This window comes from Prinia subflava, chromosome 10, assembly GCF_021018805.1.
Source record: "Prinia subflava isolate CZ2003 ecotype Zambia chromosome 10, Cam_Psub_1.2, whole genome shotgun sequence".
Taxonomy (NCBI): Eukaryota; Metazoa; Chordata; class Aves; order Passeriformes; family Cisticolidae; genus Prinia; species Prinia subflava.
The window spans coordinates 24,203,396-24,222,385 of record NC_086256.1 but is presented as its reverse complement, the minus strand read 5'-3'; positions in this window follow the sequence as shown (position 1 = coordinate 24,222,385).

Here is an 18,990-nt window from a genome sequence, read left to right as displayed (position 1 = left end):
TGGAGACGGAAGGCTGGGATCAGTCACTCCCAGTAATCCCCACTGAGCTCCGCCGGGCTGACATCTGTCACACTAAGTCACTGATGGCTGAGGAGATGGAAATCCTGCTGGAGCACCCAGGGATGGGAACTCTGCCCAGCTGCCAAAGTGGAGATAAAATAGGAGATGTAAACCACAGAAAGAGCTGCTTCAGCTGGAAGCTGTCCAACAGAAAAGCACGATTCCGGATACTGCGAAAAACACCGAGTTTTGCATCAAATAAGATGTTAGCAAATCTTCTCTTTAAATCTTTTCTTGCCCTCAAAGATAATAAAAATGCCAGTTTGCCACTTTTTCATTTCTCTCTCTTTTCCCAAAATGTCCTTTTCCAATTGTCTTTCTAATACTTTCTGTAAAAGTCATTATGTCAAAAGTAAAACATGCAGAGGAAAATATGTGAGAGATCTAAACAACATCCTGCAAGCTTCATCCAAAACAAAACAAAAAAATAAGAGGGAAGGCAAGGAAAAATGCAAGAATGCAAAAAATACAATATTTTAGAAGTTAGATATATGAATATAAGACACATAAGACAATCCAGTTCATCTTCAAACAGTTGTTTTATCATAAAAAGCTACACAGGAGAGTAAAAGATTCCACCAGGAGCACTTCATCCACACTTCTGCAGAAGATTTTTCAAGAACCCTTAGCCACAAACTGCAATGCCCAGGAAGAGAGTACATATAATAAATCCTCTCATCTCACTCCATCAGAAACACTAAAGCTTTAAATTTTTTTCTTGGAAGCTTCCAAATAATGCAGCACTGCCATTGCTCGGGTTGGGTTACACAATCTGAAATCAACAGCAGCCAACTAGAAGCACTACTGGTTTGCTTTATCTTCCTCTTTATTATAAGAAATCAGACAATAAATAGAGCCTATAAAAGTTGAGCCAGGAGAATTCTGCAGTTCTGTTTCACCTGAAGAAAGTCAGGGGCATTGGCTCACAGAGCATCTCATAGAAAACTAAGGGAGAGTTGGGAGTAGTCAGAAAGCACAAATCGAGAAGCAGTTTTATAGCAACCTCCTTGCCAAATCTTTCATTTCTCCTTAAGTCTTTAGGCACTGAATCCTGTTTTCATCTATTTTATGATGCTCTTTTGGAACAGACCTAATTTATTTAGGGAAAATGGGGACAGAAGCTGATTTTAGTCTAGAAACAGTCATTAAAATGACTGGAAAAAATGTTCTAGGAAAGGTTAAAAACAAGCCAAAGGTTAAAATCAAACAAACAAAAATCATGAGATTATCTTAAAGTACAAAGCAGCAAGTGGTTGCCAGTGGTGAAATGTTTACAGGAGCTGCAGTGAAATGGCAACATTGCTAGCAGCTTTTGTTATTTCTACTAACTGACCAGGATTTGCAAATATATTAGTTTAAAGTTATATAAAACCTACATACATATATGTGTATGTGTATAAATCAAAATAAGTAGGACCCTTAGCAAGACCCTTATTACTGAGATGAGGACTAAGTAACACAGAAAGATCCTGTTCTCCAGCCTTTTGGTACTGCTCGTTTTAGTTAGATCCTAAAACACTGTGAACCTGTCAAAAGACAAATATTTTGGGCAGTCATTTGAATTGTCTATCTATAATAAGAATGCACTCAAACAACAGAACTGGTATTCTGCTAAGTGCATCCAAATTCCCATGAGGACTCAGCCCTTGTTCATGATAAATACAGGACACCTTCCTCTGTGCTAAAGTCAAACTACCTAAGGAATGCTTAAAGGTGTCCACATGGTAAATTATTTGTCTTACTCAGAGTAACTTTCCCACCTAGGCTTCACTATGTTTATTCTTCCCTGTGTGAGTGGTTTCAGTGGGGTCTGAAAAGATAACTAAAATAAAAAACTGTTTTATTTTATTGCTTGAGAATCATTTAGATTTTGCTAGAGCAATTTTCCCCTTGAATACAACAAACTTATTTTCTAAGCACGGCAGCTACTCCTTTCCTTATCTGTGTTGCCTTGGAAACATAGGCAAAGGTTAATTTTCTTAAGCAGGCTATTGAGTTCCTCTCCTGTCTACACTTCCACTCTATCACAGCTGCAAGAGTTCTGCTCCAGTGAAACTGAAAGCTTGCCTCAATGTCATCAAAACACTTGTAGTAGCAGTAGGTGCTACTGGTAGGATTCTTCCCTTCCTATGCTTCATCCTTGCCTGGAACATTAGAACAGAAAAAAGGGAGCAATATACACATCCAACTCTTCACAAATTTGGGGAAAGAATGCAGCTGAAAGAATTCCACTTCTTGATCCAGCCAGCATTTGCTGTTCTATTTGCCTTTTGCACTGTCTTCTCCTTCCTCTAAATAATACTATGAACATGAAAAATAGAACAATCCAACATTTCAGATTAAATGCCACAGATTTTCATGCTGAGTTGACTGAATTGGATACTGAATCTGACCCAGCACAAGAAAACAATTTGGGGATGACACTGACTGTATTTCTATTTGCAACAGAAAGAGTGGAAGGCCTAGAAAAGGCCAATGTTTCTAGTTTCTCAAGTAAGCGCAAACAAAAGGTTCTTGTACATTACCAGGTCAGCAAACATGACTGAGCATTTCAGAAACCCTGCTATCCAACTGTCTCACTGCTACCAGTTGGCCTGCAAAGGATTCCCAGGTTGTCTGCTCAGTGCAGGAGGGCTACAGAGAAAAACCTCTGTGAATAAGATGAGCATCTACATAAAACATCTGAATACCATCAGCATTTGTCCCTCCTCAGCCCTAGCAGGCTCAAGCCAGAAGAGTTAACCAAAAATTTGCACTGAATGTTTCCCAAAGGTCACATCTTTACTTTCATAGGGCTTGCAGCAAAGAATCACCAAATCCATTCATTGTATGCTCACAGTAAATACTGGGGAATAAAGAGTAAAAAAAGGCTCTAGGAAAATGAGATTTAGCCCCTAAGGGACCACAGAACACATAGGGGTGCATGGAATCACAATACAAATGCTTTGCTACTGATTTGGGGTGAGTAATGTATAAATGGGCATTTATACCAAGATCTATGGGCAACCTATGTCTGATCAGGGATGCCTGCAAGAATAAAGAGAAGCAAGGCAAACAAACAAACCCCACTCTAAATCTAGGCCTATAATCTTGTAAAATGCAGGTTTAAGCCCATCAGTGGAGCTCAGGAAGTTCTAAGTCAGTTCGCTATTTTTAACTGTCCAACATTAAACAGTAAGCAGAGACAGCATTCCAAGGAAAGGTTTATCTAGGTTAATAATTTCTCATGGAATCACTGACAATTTAGTAGGAAATAACAGTGCTATAGATACCTACATGTTCACTCGTTGCTCACCAGTCTTGTATCTTAAGAGCCTTTAAGCAGGGACTCTAAGGGAAGCAAGACAACTGGGAAACTGTTTAATCTGTCATTAAGAAATACTAATTTATCAATAAATAAAATTTGAAAATCACTGTGGCATTATTAAATGGAATCAATGATTCTGTGATTTTTAAAACATATTGAACTCTATGATTCTTGTGGGTCCTTTCCAACTCAGGATATTCTGTGATTCTAAAATCCTTATATTAATGTGATATTCATTTAATGGTTGCTGGTGTTTAACTGTCATGGCACACAGGGAAACAGTGCTGCATTTTGGGCAAACAAGACTTCAGTCATCCAAGGGAGTTTTTTATGAATGGTATTAGGTGCTTTGAGAATTAATCTACTCCAGGTCGCTGTTCATCCCCTGAACACGTCCTGGGCTCTCCACCAGCTCCCAATATAGTTCCTGACGTGACAGGATCTCCAAGACCCAAGACACGCCAGGAACAGGGACACGGAAAATACCAGCGTGTTTTTATTGACTTAGAGTCAGCAGTGGCAAACCAGCATTGACAGCTGGAGATAAATGTAACCTACATCTGGTGAGGGACACATCGGAAAAACACAAGTGGGGCAACAAAAGGCCAATCTCAATTGGCTTTTATTGACCCTATTGCATAAACAGGCCAGACAGCAGCCTCAGTGCAGAGGTCTAGATGCATTTTTTCCCTTCGGTTGTTTTCCAAAAGATCCAAGGATATTTCATCCTAACTGCATGGGGAACACAGCACGAGCCAATCTTGACACATTTGAACACAGAGCAGCCCAGAAAGCAGCTGAATAATAGTCTGGCCCCAGGGTTGAGAAACTTCTGGGTAAAAATAACAACTACATACTCGCAAATTAAGCTCAGGAGAAAAGCTTTCATCAGTTCCACAATATTTTAAAATGCAAATTCTGTTTTTACTATTTGTTCCCTTACTATGCTTACCACAGCGAGAGTCCACCACCAATTCTGCTGACAATAAAAATGGCATTTCGAAGCAGTTCTGGGTGCTATAGGAGGTATTTTCTTTCAGAAGAGACTTGCAAAAAAAAAAAAAAAGTGGGGCGGGGGTGAGGTTTAAAAGGCACTGAGAAGAGGCTGACAGTCATAGAATTACAGAATCCTGAAATTATGGAATGGTTTCGGTCAGAAGGAACCGTCTCATTCCACCCCCTGCCATGGGCAGGGACCCTTTCCACCATCCCAGGTTGGTCCAAGCCCCATCCAGCCTGGCCTTGGACACTTCCAGGGATCCAGGGGCAGCCACAGCTTCTCTGGGCACCCTGTGCCAGGGCCTCCCCACCCTCACAGGGAAGAACTTCTTCCCAATATCCAGTCTACCCCTGCTTTCTGGCAGTGGGAAGCCATTTCCCGTTGTCCTGTTCCTCTGGGCCTTTGTCTCAAGTTCCTTTCCAGCTCTCTTGGAGCCCCTCTAGGTACTGGAAGACTGCTAATTAAAACACTCCTAATTAAAAATAGCCCAAGAGGACATGCAAACAGTGACTGGATGCTAAACTTACTATCTGAAGAACACACTTCATGACGAGCACAGAGACACCATCAATTAATTTTATCTAGCGAGGCAATGTTCATTGGTCAAAATTCAAGCAAAACTTGTCATTGAGACCCTCATCTGGCCAAGTGTTAGTGAAAAGCCAAGAGGGGAAGGGGTGATGGTATTTACTGTTCTAAATAGTGTCTGTAGCAGATATTAAATAATAAATCTTAACATAGAGGCCAGAAATAAGAGCTGGGAAGTCACTGCAGCTGCCTTACAGACTTTATGTTCCATATCTGGAAAGAGCAGCACCCTTCACCTTGTCCACAAGTTCTTTGAGAAAGCTGAATTTTGCTTTTTATTTTGTTGAAGCGTTCTTTTCCTGACCTTCCCTGATATTTCACAGTGTTTTCACCCTGCTGGTAGGAGGTGCCTTTCTGCTGACGCCCATTGTGACTCATCCACCCCTGACTGCTTCAGCTCAGGCACAAAGCTTAAGGTGAGGTCAAGTGTGCTGCAGCCTTTCCCAAGGAGAAACAGCCATCCCTAAAGTGCATTTTAAAGGGCACCTCTTTTTCCAGCCTGGCAAGGAATGCTCTTTGAAGCAAAGTTTTAAAACAAAGATAGATTTTAGCCACATGACTATGGAAAATAAACATACTTAGTAAACACACCTCACTGTGCTGAATGTGTTAAACATGCCAAGTGGCCTTTAATGGAGCTGCAGCACTATCAGAACTTTGCCTCAGACAAAAGCTGGCCAATTCTAATTCCTTAATCATTTTAACTGAGATGCTTTAAGCCATAAGCACTGTTTTTTTGGCAATATTAGAACTTCCAGGTAATTACAGTAATGAGTATTTGGAAATCAAATACAGAACTCACACTATATAGGAAGGAATTCTAGAGCCTGATTCTGATGTTGTACCAATAAAATTTACTCTGGTATTAGTTCTTTAATGCTATTGACTCCTGGAGAACTGTAAATGACTCACACAAAGGACAAGATCAGAATTTGAATCAATTTCATGGCCAGCCATAAGAATATCACTTGTATGTAGCAGGTAGGTGATGTTTTTGCTCTCCAAAGTGCTTGGCAGACACATTAGACAATAAATACCATCATCCTGTAAGCAGTAGGAGCATTGTCCATCATATATTAACAGTGTAGGAAACGAATGCAGCAGCAGAACCAAAGTTTACCCCAGCTGAAGCACCACAGACAAGGCACAGTTCAGTCCCACCCTCTGCAAACCAAACATTTTAACTGTGCCCTCTGACAAATTCAGACAAGTTTAGGCCAGCAGGAGAAGAAAAACCCAACATTTTTCTAGCTTTAGGTCCTATTATCAGAAAACAAAACCATATAATCCTTGCCACTGAATCTCAGGTGCTGATTCTTATATAGAAAGAAAGGTAAAATCTCAAAAAAAAAAAAAATTGGGATGGGAGAAGGGAATCCAGTATTGGATATCTGTGATCATCTAACTCTGGAAGACACAGCTTTCCCAAATAAGAGCAACTCTAGAAACTAAAAGGCAAAATAAGTATTAAAAAAAGAGAGGGTTCCTCACAAGCACTGTGGTCACTATGCAGCTGCTTACACTTTGGGAAATGTCTTCCTGGCTACTCCAGCTGCACAAACCCCAGAAGAATCCCCGGAAGAATTCTGTGGAACTTCCAGAGATTCTTACAGAATTTTCCTTTTTTCAGTATGCACTTCAGAAAAGGTTGTAGTAAGATTTATACTTTTACATCCAGTGCAGCAAGACACCAAATTAGCCTGTGCATGAGCTTGTGCATCATTACAGCCAACCAGGAAGGGAAACTTGCTCCACACATTTTCTTCTCTCTCTGCCATAGCATTAGTGGGGTTCATTAAGAGCCCATTTAAAAGCACATCACTTTCCATTAAACTCCTTGATTCTCACAGAAGCTCAATTGCTTCATCCTTATTAAATTCTTGAGAATTTGTCCATGAGAGTATTCTAACAGGGGCTAAAAAGCTGTGAAGATTTCAAAGATATTCTAAGCATTAGATATTTACATCCTTAAGAACAGTCTGCTCCAGACAGTGAAATTAATTCAGGCTGGCTTGCCCTAATTTTTTTCTCTCAAGAGATTTTGCTACTGGGTATAACAATATCAAGCTGGTAAAGAACAAAGTGCCACAAGTTTTGTAGAACAATCCATCAATTGCATCTAGAATAAAAGTTCATGAAATCAGATCTTTTTGAAATGAAGGAATTATAATTCAAAGAATAAAGTGGGAAAAAAGAGTGATGTTCTTTCCACACAGTAAGTCCAGATATGTAATTGGGTTTTTTCTCTACAAAATATCTTTGGAAAGTATTGTTTGACTGCTTTTGCCAGGTACAGGTAGGGCTGGGAAGGAATATAAAAACAAACACTCATCCTCAAAATTGGATCAGCTTCACCCAGCATTTGCTATTGAAAGCCCACAGTGTTTAATATTGGTGCCACAATATTAAACACATTTTAATATAAAGTGATCCTTTTCACTAGGAAGATCATATCAAAACTCTTTGACCGTGAGAGCTTCTCCTGGAGCAGCGGCAGCAGTCCTGGAGCCACCATTGCCACTGCAAGGATCAACAGGGTGTTGTTTCCATTTCTGGGGGACATGGGTATTCCAGGAGTGCTGAGGTTCTTATTGCACTCCTGACTCTCCAGCTGCTGCCTGGCCTCATAACAGGAATCACAGACCTTTCTTTCCAGACCTCTGTGGTGAAGACATGGCAGTTGCCCAGAAAATCTGCTGCAAACTTATTTTATTATGAAATGAACTACAGATTCCACAGACAGGGAAAACAAGGTAGTATCCTTGCCCTTACCACAGGTTTTTTGGCCTTGAAAACTTAGGTTCTTCTTCAGTCTCCTTTTCCTTAAGCAACATGATCATGCTTTTCTTCACAGAAATGGTTATAAAACATGGGCACAGGCTGCCCAATGCAGTGGTGGAGTCCCCATCCCTGGAGGTGTTTAAAAGCCATGTGGATGTGGCACCTGGGGACAAGGTTTGGTGGTGGACATGGTGGTGATGCTGGGTTGATGGTTGGACTTGGTGATCTTGAAGGTCTTTTCCACCCTTAACGATTCCCTGATGCCTCAGACACCTTATTTTCCTTATCTCTGATAACTCCCACCACTCAGCTGGGGACTGCTGGCATCGGTCCACCTCCATCTTCTTGTTTCAAAGCACATTTCAAACACTGAAAACCAAACAACACCCTTGCCTGAAGGCCTTGCCAAAGGCAAAAGCTCCTTCCCTAAGACCACTAAGAAAGATTTTGCTATGGGGAAAAAGAGACCCAGCCCTTGGGTTAGTGAGGCTGAAGTGAAGGAATTACGGTCAATTCAATAGTGAGAGAATGACAAAAGAAATGCTAATACAGCTGTTCAGCTGCAGATTTTGATGATTAGTTTTAAGTGTATGAAGATGTTTTCAGTCCTTGAAGGTACCCTGTTGATTTTCCATTACAAAGCATATGGAAGTGCAGATGTCATGGCTCTGTTTCACATGCTGTGTTACACAACTATGATTGGAGTGACCCCAAACTGTCATAACAAGACATTTAACCCGCATTTCAGGCCAAATGTAAAAAAGATATTCAGATACCTAAAGATGCAGATTGAAATCACTCAAATGATTAAAGCTAATTAAATTCAGAATGCATATACAAGTATGATCTTGTAAATAGTTGTAATGAAAAGAGTGTTCATTAGTTTGGGAATTATTAAATCAACATTTTGAACAGCTTCAGGAAAACAGGCACAGCAAGAACTCGGCTTAGATTAAGACTGCTAAAATCATCAACTCAGTGGTTGGCAGCTGTCAAAAAGTGTCTCAGGAGTTGTTACAAAAGCAATACAGCACGAAACAGGCAAGAAGATTATACCATTACACACATCCATGGATCTTTCATACTGAGTACTCTGGGAAGCTTTGGTGGGACACAAAACATGCAAAGTGGAAAAGGGTTAAAAGAGAGCAAAGACAATGACAAATGTATGGACCAGCTTTCATACGGGGATTGAGTGAGTGGAAACCCTGCAGCACAGGAAAGGTTTGACTTACAGGGGATATTTTAGAAGGTCATGTATTCTTGTATAGCCTGAAGGAGGTGAGCAAAAATCAACTGTCCCTCTCACGCACCGGTTCTTGTGCTGGAAGAGGAAGGAAAGTTAGCAGAAGTCAGGATCTGAACAAACCAAGGCTGTTGGTCTTTCCAAAGCACTTGTTCAGCTCTTTCAAAGTACTGTAAATTTGGTGCATCTACAACATCCTTTAGTTAAGAGTTGTACAGGTCCACCACAAGCTACAACAATCTGTCTCCCTTTGTGTTTTGGCTGTGGAGTTCTGCCCAATCAAACGACTGGATTGTTCTCACATGGATGTTGTTCTGCACTTTTGTTGTCCTTTCCATTTGCTGGCTTTTCCATTTTTAATAACCAAAAAGCTTATATGAGCTCCCAAAGCAACTGGACAAATGCTTAGCAAGAGCTGCAGTTAGAATTATAAAAGTCACAAATCCCATCAGCCCAAAAATCCTAAAAAAATGGCTGGGAAATCACACGGCATTACTCAGAGAGAAGAAAGGGAGAGGGAAAGGTATGATACACACCCTATTTTTACTTTTTTCTTGGCACCCATCCCCTTCTGGCCACTGTCAGAGTTGAAGCAGTGGCCAACTTGGTCCCAGTCAGCATATGCATTCCTATATTGGCTAAAATCAGAGTGAAATTTAAAAACCAAAATCATTTAATGGGCTTTTATCCAATAAAAAACTAAACAGTATTTGTTGTTCTGCCTTGAGCTGCTATTTTGGAGCACCATTAGCTGGGAATTAATTAGTAGTAATTGGTGAACCCTTACTGTGAATGTTGCTGTAGAGTTCATGTTTTGTCAAGATATTTTGCGAAGATGCATCCTCATGACTCAGATGTGAGGACAATGTTTTCCTTCAGGACTCGTGCAGGTTCCCTGCCATGACTCAGTGCTGTTATTTATTCTCCATGCTCAGGGCACAGCTGGTTTGTGAGAACAAGTGACCAGACTGATGGATGCTCATCACAACCAAAGCCAGAGGGGCTGGATGGCTTCAACACCTCACACAGCTTTAATGCTGTCACACAAACTGCCCATAAACGGAGCTGAAATACACAAACAAGTCACTCCAGATTTTGGAGTATGTCCAATATTCTGACACACAGATGCTGTGAAAACATCTTACTCCTTATCTTTGATAGGGCAGATGCCAGAAACCTGTGATTTTGTGTTGTAAAAAGCTGATAAGCACACACAGATGCTTCCTGCTTGATACTGAACCCTAGTTCAGAAGAGCCCTCAGTATCAGCAGACACTGGTGAACAAACTCTTTTATCTTTGTTGGTATTTTGAGTCCTTTGATCCTCTTATTTCAAATCTGGATCCAAAAATTCCCAATTTATCTTTATTTTAGGCTCCTGAGAGAGAAAACAATCCTTTAAAACCCATGAAACTCCTGTGCAGTGATGAAACGGTGTATTTTGAAAGCATTTTTCAATCCCAGCAGCATTCTGAGGGCAAGGCTGGGCTCAAGAACAGGACTACTGTTTCTAAAGATGTGGTTCTCTGTTGTATCAATACAGGCTCAAAGCTTGTTGACCTTTTTCACCTTCTTCCCTGTACAGAAAAGGTTCACTTCAAGCACCAGGTAAGCCTTGGGGCTCCCATGTTTCACGTGTACTCTGCCATTTACACACCAAAAATAGCCACCTTCCAAAGAGGAGCGTGAACCAGTGCTTTGGTGTTTTTCTGTCAGGAACCCAAATAAAAGAAATCAGTGCTTATATTTGCAAAGCCATTTGCTACATCAGATTACAGGCTAACATGCTGCATTTATAAATTCCTTTGCCTGGCAATATTTGGGGAGCAGCAGGAAGAAAACTTTCAGTAGACAAACAAGCTTTGTGTAATCAGGAAGTTGGTAAACCCTGTGGAACAGCACCATAAACTGCATTACACTTTTACATTTCATGACTGACAATCAAAAGAGAATTCCTAGATTTAAAAAGGGAGCAACTAACAGATCAAAGTGAATGAAAAATGCATTTGCTGCCTGCCCTTTGGAAGTTCTCTGCCTGTGAGCCTGCAGAATCACAAGGGATCACTCACAGCCAGCCTGGTCCACTGTGGACTGGACAATGGCAGCACCTCAGAAAACAGAGAAACTAAAATCTTACAAGGCTTCAGAGATCCCTTTATTCACAAGGAGACTAAAAGAACTGAACCAAGCCTTAAACCCATCAGCAGCAAGACCTTATTTCGGGTATGAACATCAGCGAGTGACATCACGGAGGAGAGACTTCACCTCCAATCCAATTTACAGTGTCTGATCTGCTCCAGAGACAAACTCTCTTAATTCCTGCAGGGGTAACCTTGGAACAGTTTCCCAGGCTGATCAGCTTGCCTTTGTAGGCCAGGCCAGCTCTGCTGGCCCTGGAGATGTGACACTGACCTTAGCTGGGCATCTGGGTCACTCCTGGTCGGCCTCGGGGATTCCACACACGGGAGCCCCACAGCAACTCTCTCACAGGAGGGGAGGAGCTGTAAATCCTCTGTGAAGAGCACTCAGCACTGAAGCTAGAGAACAATATAGGCTAGCAACAGAACAGGCCTTAGCAGGAAAATGCATTGGATGGGCTGAGATTTTTCACAGAATGCATGACTAGTCCTTTTTTCTCCTTTTTTTTTTTTTTTTTAAGCGTCATGTGCTATTATAGAAACGTAAAAGCTTAAATCTGATTTTTCCCTGAGCTGCAAACACATTTCCCCACCCTCTTTATTCAAACCACTCTAATCAAAACTGTTGCTTGCTGTGGTCAGACACTCAGGAAACACAGCAATTCCCAAAAGTCTCTGGAAAAGGTTATTTTTTCTTTGCCTACTCGGACAGTATTTCCTTTTAGCCCTGTCATGCTGCTCTTTCCACCAGATGGTTTGCTGGTTCCTATTCTAGCTAAGCGGGATTTAACCAGCTTGAATTAATCCTTACAGTTGTCATCGACTAAGTGTTAATGCTCTGACACTGCTTTAATCCTCAGGGATTTCTTTCCCCTCTGCCCCCACCCTGCCGTGTGGAAAAGGAGGGAGGGAGGGAGGAGGGCACTGGGATGTTGAGCTGACAGAACAACCCCGTGCTCCAGTTCAGAAACAAGGTTACAGGCACTCACCTGAATGATCCCTCCCGGGACATTCAATGGGAAATAAACGACCGCCAAGGACTTTCTGTTACCGCAGGAAAACGCAAACATTTCAGTGATTATACGTGAAGCAGGAGCACATGTACACATGTAAGATTTGGCTTGTCACTCTTCAGCTTACTTGGGGTATTTTGTGTCTTTCACACTGCCCAATTTTTTTAAATTTTCCGCATCAATGTACTCCCAGTTTTCTGAAAAGTAGAATCTTTTAATGTAGATATAAGATATAGATATAGATATAAGACATAAGGTAGCCTTCACCCTGGGGGGAGAGGGGTTCCTTCTCGAGTCCATATTTGCTGTTGTGCTGCTGAGCTCACAAACCCAGCGCACCTGCATGCCCTCTGTGTGCATTAGGAACGCCTCCTGGAATTTGGGTCATTAGCATATCGCTAATCCCCACAAAGTCATTATTCTGCACACAGGATTCACCTCTTCACCCAGCTGCACCGCTGACAGACTGGCACCTTCCCCTTCCCACTGTCCCTCAGGAAAGCAGGGCTTACTGGGTGTTGCCAGGAGCTACAGGGATCACCTGGCAGGCATTGTGGAAGAGATGGTCGTGTTTTGTCACTTATGTAGCAACAGAAGCAAATATTCAGCGGGAAAAATAATTCAATATAATTTAAGAAGCCTCTTTGCTACAGATGGAGCTCCTCTATGGCAAACCTTGCCTCCAGAAAACATCTGAGCTCCTTCTGCAGGGCTGCAGATGCAATCTGGGAAGCATCATTTGAAAGCTGGGTGGTTGTTCAGGAGGCACTGTTCCCACTGTCCTTGCAGGAAAGCCACACATAAGAAATTATTTGGACTATTGCATCAGAAACCATTTACTAGAGGAGTGATTTTAAACCATGAAGCAGCAGGCCTGTTTAATTGGGACAAAACACACAGTGAGCCTGCCACCCCTAGATTTGAAAGCAGCTGTATTTGAATTCTTTTGAAAAATGCTTTGATTGAGAGGTTTATAAACTGTTTAAGCAGCAACCAGACAGCCCTAGACATGCTACCTTCAGTAAACTAAACATGAAGAAATTCTGCAGAACTTAGACCATGATCTCACATTCACTGAGCTTAATAGCCATTCACAAGTATGAAATTAATACTTTAGATGTTTGCAGGAAAAAGGTTTTAAATAAACATTTCCAGGTAGTGAATGAACAATTTCAAAAGAAAATATAAGCCTTCTCTGGTCATGGCTTGGATCCCAAAGAGGCCATTCACAGTTCCAACTTTATCTTTTCTGTCAGCTGGTTTTCTACTTTTTGCATTAGCATTTTAAGGAGCATAACCAAAGTGTTTTTACAATAGAAGTGTATATTTATTCTGTTTTATTCTACTTTTCTGCAGTGCTTTCAAGAAGCAGCGAAGGAATTTTTGTTCAGCTTTTCTAAGCTTATCTTCAAGCAGCAACAGGGTGTGCAGGAGTTCTACCCAAAACTGAAGCAGGTGGAAACATGTTGGTCTAATGGAAACCTTAGCAAGGCTGCAGCTGGCATGACCAGCCTCCAGTGTTAGAGTTTGGGTTATATTTATATTTCTCTGTGTATATAATTTCCAAAGTGCTTTCCTACCCCTCCACATGTTTAGACACTTTGTGCATTCCTTTTTTTCCACATGTCCAACTTTACCTGGACCACTTTTCTTCCCCACTGCACACCTGGGCTCTGGCCTCTCAATCTTCCACAAAGAAGATGAACAAACATAACTTTTCAATCCTCTTCTGTGAATTATGGTTCCAGAATTTATACCTCACATTAATATTAAGCAAACTCTTGAACAGGGATTCTGGAAGATAAAATGATATGTAAAATGGAATTAGAAATGAGGGGAAGGTTTAGTGTGCTGGGACAGCTTTTATTATCCATTTTCACCAAAGCTTGTTGTGTACTTCTAATTGACTGACTTTTTTTTCCTCCTGTTTCTCTGTTCCACATAATGATAGACACATGGAATTATAAAAAGGTTGGGTTGAAAAGAGCCTTAAAGCTCATTTCTTTCCACTCCCCTGCCATGGGCAGGGACACCTCCCACTAGCCCAGGTTGCTCCAAGCCCTGTCCAACCTGGCCTTGGACACTGCCAGGGATCCAGGGGCAGCCACAGCTTCTCTGGGCACCCTGTGCCTGTGTCCCAGCATAATGTATAATTATGTATATTATTAAATATATGTTATAATATATGCAAATATCTACAAAAGTGCAAGTCCAGCACAGCAAGCAGGGCTGATGACTGATGTCAGTGTCTCAGAAGGGCCAGTTTAAGCTGATTCACAGCACTGTGGGATGTCTGCGGTGTCTGCATGAGGCATAGAAATCATGAGTCACCACCACTGCCCTTCCTCTCATCTCACTGATCCCTGCTTCCTAAAACTGAGAGTATAAATTGAAACATTAAAGGGAAAATTGGGGTTTCAGTCTGCCCTCCAATTTACACACACAGAGTCCCCACTGTCCTGGGGACAGCAGTGGCACTGCAGCACCTGCAGCAAGGGACCTGCTCTGACTCAAGCTACTGCAAACTGCTCCTGAGAAGGGAATCACGTCCCTGGTATCAGGGCAGCCAGACAAGGGATTCCCACTTCGGATCAGTTTAGAAACACTGACATTTTGCTTGGACAAAGACATAGGGCCATGTGGGAATCTGAGTTTCACAGATACTCACTGTACCTCCTGCCACTGAATTCCCCATGTCCATTAAATACTGGAAGACTCTAAATAAAAAATGAACAGTAGCAAATAATCACATTGTAAACAATCACAAGAATTGGGGCTCCAAAAGTTATCATTTCTACATAAAACCCTTTTTAGAGGTCCTCAGAGAGCCAAAAAAGTCACAGGTAAATTGAAATGTGTGGTTACTCTATACCCCACTGCAAAAAGCCAGCTTGAGTCTTGGTGGCAACAGTTGTGTCTGATAAAAGTATTGAACTACTGACTGATTTATGGGAATGTAATATTTAGGATTTCTCCAAAGTGTGATGGGAAGACTCCCCTTTAGGAGAATTATTCTTTTCTAAAAATGACCCATTTCCTCAGGCTGAGTTCCTGACCCTTGTTCCTGTCTGCTGTGCTCCAGGGGTTGAGCAGATTTATTTTGATTACGTGTAATACCTTTACTTGTTTTCAAAATTATGGCCATGATTCTTATCCCCTAAAGACAGTTAATTAAAAAAATCCATTCATGGCAGCACTATTTTACATGATGTCAGTGATTACCTCTGCTCTTACTCAGGACAACATCTTGTGCAAACCTGTGCCCCACAATTAGTAAGACAGTACTCCTGGTCAAAAAAAAAGGGAGGCAGCAATTGTTTTAATCACATCCTTCAGTGAATTTAAGCCCTGACTTGTACACCTGCTCATGCTAAATACCTCTGGTTATTGTCTCTTCGTCAGTTTAAATATGAATGTCTATTACAAACACAAAGCTCTGAGTGGAACATGTAGCAACCAAGATTCTTGGTCCTGTTGTGACCTGTAATGATGGCCATGCTTTCCACCAGTCTGGTTCAATGTTTGCTTTGATGAATATTTTCCCCTCTGCTCACCAGCTAAGACAGCAGGGGAGTTCCCTGGCCCAGCGGGTGCACGTGGTCCGCACACTGCCTGTCTTCCATGGGGAGGCAAGGACAGGGACAAAGGGGCACGCAGCAGGGCTGTTCCACAAAGAAAAGCCATTCCCCGTGCTGCAGCCTCCCCATCAAGCAGCCTCTGACAGAAAGGAGGAGGAAAGGCTTCACAGAGCAGTTCCCTCCCCTGCAGAGACGACAGGGATAAAGGAAAAGCAGCAGCAGAGCTATTCTTGCACTGAGGGGGCTTCAAGCCTGTTCCTCTCAGCTGGACCTTGTAAATGGAAGTTCTGGAAAAGACAGGGGACAGCTGATGTCTTCTCCACTAAACTCACCAGCCTGACCTTTACATATTGATTTAATGGATGCTAGCAGGAAGGAAACTGGAATTCTGCACTTGATATCACAACCCCCTGTCTGGAAAATCCCTGTGCCTGGAGTAGCTGGCAGAGCTCCAGGGCAGCCCAGCACAGACTCAGCCAATACTGATTGATTCAAACTCTTTTCCAGACCTCTGTCCTTTCTCACCCCATCAGGTTTCAAAGCCTCACAGCCCCAGGGTCTGTTTGGGCTGGCAAGTCCCACGTGGCTCTGGACTAGCCAACTACTCACAACTACCTAGAGCCCTCTGTAGAGGTTGCAGAAAAAAAAAACATCCCAGGTAAATTAAAATGTATGGTTATTCTATACCCTACTGCAGGTACTGCTGGAGAGCTGAAAATTTAATCTGGTGAAATGTGCTGTGATTAAAGCATGCCAGGTTCCTTGTTCTGTCAAGCTGACAACAGACCTTTCCATCCATGGCTTTATTGCAGGAATTCAGAGCTCTGCTTTCAAAGGAAATAGCTTTAGGCTGCATCACATGCTCTACCTCCATATGGGGAATAGATATAAAACACTTTTTTCAACATATCCAGGAAAACCGAGTTGCTGTCCAGGTTGACATAACAGTCTGCTTTATCTCCTCAGTGGATGAGCAGACTAAAATAGCCTTTTTCTCACAGAATGCTGACACAGTTCTGTTTCTATATATAAGTCCATGGATTAATGGCAAATCTACTGATAAAACTAGCACTACAATAATTTATGCAGACTACTTGGGGATTTCTTTTCCTCTATAGAAAATTTGAATATACTAGTATTTTTTCATTTTAAATATTTTTAAAAGTTGATTTAGGAAGACAACTTTATTTCAGTGCATTTCCTAATTTGACAAGCACCTCAGAAAGCAGACATGTACCAAACTATGCTAATTCATGTTTTTGGGCTGGCTCTGTCAGCTTGGAAGAGACCCTGAAGGTAATCTCATTCCACCCCCTTTACCACACCTTCCACCAGAGCAGGGGAAATTAAATATATGCCTTATCAAATATCCATCTAACAACATTGTGGCCAGGTGAATTCCAGCTTTGTTGGCAGTGGTAATGTCTGACCCTGCCTGCTCAGATCTCACCTGGTGGCCAGTTTTTGGAAGGCTGCATTCCACTGCCAGTCACATGCACCCTGCCAGCTCCCAAACACCTTCCTGTTCTTTATGGCTTTGCCTGAAGCATTGGGAATTCTTCCTTTTAGACTCATGTTCTGTATACTGTTAGTAGCTGATGGTATGCCAGACCCCTTCTCCTCACCTATTTCCAGTTCTCCAAACAAATGTTTATGCAAATCTTCTTTAGTAGCCTGCTAATGACCTTAAAGGTGTTTTCCAGCCTAAATGAGTACATGAAAAAAAAAGAAAGCAAAAAAGCAAAATAGATTTAGGGTAAGCATTAAGCATTCTCATACTTCTGAACTTCTCTCTGCTATAGTTACTGGCAGGTCCCAACAACTTGTGGATTCAAGTTGTAATTCTGACAACAATAGACCACACCTTTTTAAGGTTTCTAAGAAAGGTGTGGCCTAGACAGTTTCTGAGTTGTGGTAACTATTTGTGTGTCTTGTGCTCGGAGGAATGGGTAAAGGGGTGAAAGGCAGCTGCATTGGGAAATGCTATTATATAATGCACCCAGCTTGAGCTCCAATTATCCAGTAATGGCATTTATTTTTTGTTTTCTTAAAGTTCCTCTTTTTTTTCTGCTGTTAAATCAACATAGGCTTTAAATATGAGAATTTTCCTTTAACACTTTTCAGCAACTGGTTTCCATTTCCTGGTAATTAGTGAGTGCTGGCCTAGATATGCCAGAGCTATAGGAGAACAAAGGAGAGAGACTCCTTGGATGAAGCCAGAGGGGAGGGGGGACTGGGTCTTGTATTCTAACTAAACAACTTGTTCATGGTGCTCCCTTCTTTGCAGTTTCTAAGGGGGATTTAGGGCTCTTTTTTTTTTTTTAATGACTTGATTTTCCCTAAATGCAGACAATCGTGCAGTGATATCCCATTCACAGGTAGCTTTGCTGGCCATCAGCTCTCTGTGCTCACAGCAGCTGTAAGCCTGTACAGAAAGCCCAGGTGACCCAAACTTCTGAAGCAGATGGAAATCCAGGGGGAGGTGGGGTGGGCAGGGTCAGATCTGATACAGTGACATTTGCATCCTCCTTTATTACTCACCCACTGACTGCATAGAAATCAATCCTTTGTAAATGGGATAATTGTACTGCTCTTCAGCTCTGATGTTGTCATTTTAATGCTCCTATGTCTTGCTCACCTCCATTTACTGACATGTCACTGTTTTTTTAAGAAGGGAAGTTAAAAAGCTGTCACAGAAACTGAAGCTGAAGCACCCAGGAAAGTTCAAGATATCCCCTCCCCGGGAAACATGAAGCAGAACAAAAATGAAGAACAGATCTTGCAGCACAGTTTGTATTTCCCATTATTATTATTTGCACTCTCTGCATGTTGGGTATTGCAAGGGAAAATAAACAGCTCTGAAACCTCTCTTCTTGCTCCTGAACAGGCTAGCTGGTCTCATTAGTCAGCCAGACACTCCTACTATTTTCACCTCCTTGCTTTGTTTACCCATGATAGCATGATTGAATACATTTCTCCCTTACCATGCAAGTAGGTGTTATAATTTATGCTTTGTTTTCTTAAATAACCTCCTACAACAGACTCTTTCCTCTTCAAAATACAGTCTCCACTGCACTTGTATTTTTTCACAGGCACCAGCTGAGGTACCACTCACGTTGTCATTGCTGTAACCTCTGAAATTTAATCCCAACACAAGAAGGATGTGGACCTGTTGGAATCAGTCCAAAGGATCAACAAAGTTGATCCCAGGGCTGGAGCTCCTCTGCTCTGGAGCCAGGCTGGGAGAACTGGGGGAGTTCACCTGAAGAACAGAAGTCTC